A 1,187-nucleotide genomic window follows, 5' to 3' on the forward strand; every position below is an offset into this window, starting at 1 on the left:
AAATATTGTTTACCATGAAATTTTTAAGCATAACTTTGAATGATTTTTCTATTGTCTGAATATTTAACACTGTCTTTGTCTTGTAGAAATTAAAAATCAACTTTATACAATAAAGTTACTATGTACATGCTAAACTTAAAACAATTCATCGAGGAGTCTATTATTTCACCTTCCATCTCATGAAGATGGTAATTTTGCATCTGGTTGCTTTCACGAATGATGGTCTGGTACGAAGTCGGCTATACTCCACGCACTGAAGAACGTTACTACATGCAGATGTACTCCCTGCTTCACCACACCAGAGGGCGCACATATCATGCCAATGAACTAACTCGGCCATATTCCATCATCGACACATTCATATGCAATTTTTTCATGTCGTATCAGAACATTTGATATTTCACCTCTTGCATTCCCTGTGTACGTTCATAGCAAACAATAACCCATAGCTAATTGGGTGCGAATAACCAATGTAGGGCCTATTGCCCATCCCAAAACTATTACGACTGTCAGATGTTTTTGTTTGCCGTGCCGAACACAACGGACCAAAACAACAAGTGTGCAGCAGCGTGCCGGATGTCGTGTGTGGAGCTGTTGAGCTGCTGAGCGAGACTCACCGATACTTTCTGGATAATTGTTGTGCCTGGGCTTCTTGCTTCTTGTTATCCGAGGACTACCGACTTGCTCCTCCGCGCCATTCGGAGATTGCCTGCCAGGTCTGGTGAGTGAAATCAGCGAAGTCTCAAAGTCTCAAGTGTTAGTTGAGCTAGAGGTAGATTCACTGAGCCGAAATCAACATGGCGGCCAGAGTGAAGGGTAACATCAAATCAAAAGCTTCAAAGAAATTGCGTGACCCAAGATCAAAGAGACAAGTTCATTCCGATATTTCGTTTCCGCGTGAAAACCTGACTGGTTTTCCCATTCCTTTCCAAATCTCTGACGGGAAAACTTTGTGGCTCAGGGGGTGGGAGTCGCGAGAGGTGGGAGCAGCGCGAAAATAGGAATGGGGAGAGTGGAGACACGGGGCTCGGGGACCTGACTCGCGGGAGCCTGAGAGACAGGAGGTATTTGTCACTGTCTGGAAATCATTATGAAATGTCACTGGCAAACAAGCCAAGTGCGGGACGGGGCCCGGGTCGGGCACGCCAGCTCACCTATCATTTCCCACCCCTGTCGACCCCCCTGCT

General features: G+C 45.8%; 1 protein-coding gene across 1 annotated transcript in view; it reads left to right on the forward strand.

The window, feature by feature from the left end:
- Window positions 1-6: 6 nt before the first annotated feature.
- Window positions 7-1,187, forward strand: part of LOC113205630 (uncharacterized) — a 21,389-nt gene continuing 20,208 nt past the window's right edge. The window contains exon 1 of the mRNA XM_026421324.2: window positions 7-721. The gene's annotated coding sequence lies outside the window, so the exon portion shown is untranslated. The remainder of the gene's footprint in view (window positions 722-1,187) is intronic.

This window comes from Frankliniella occidentalis, unplaced genomic scaffold, assembly GCF_000697945.3.
Source record: "Frankliniella occidentalis isolate FOCC.00 unplaced genomic scaffold, Focc_3.1 Scaffold110, whole genome shotgun sequence".
Lineage (NCBI taxonomy): Eukaryota > Metazoa > Arthropoda > Insecta > Thysanoptera > Thripidae > Frankliniella > Frankliniella occidentalis.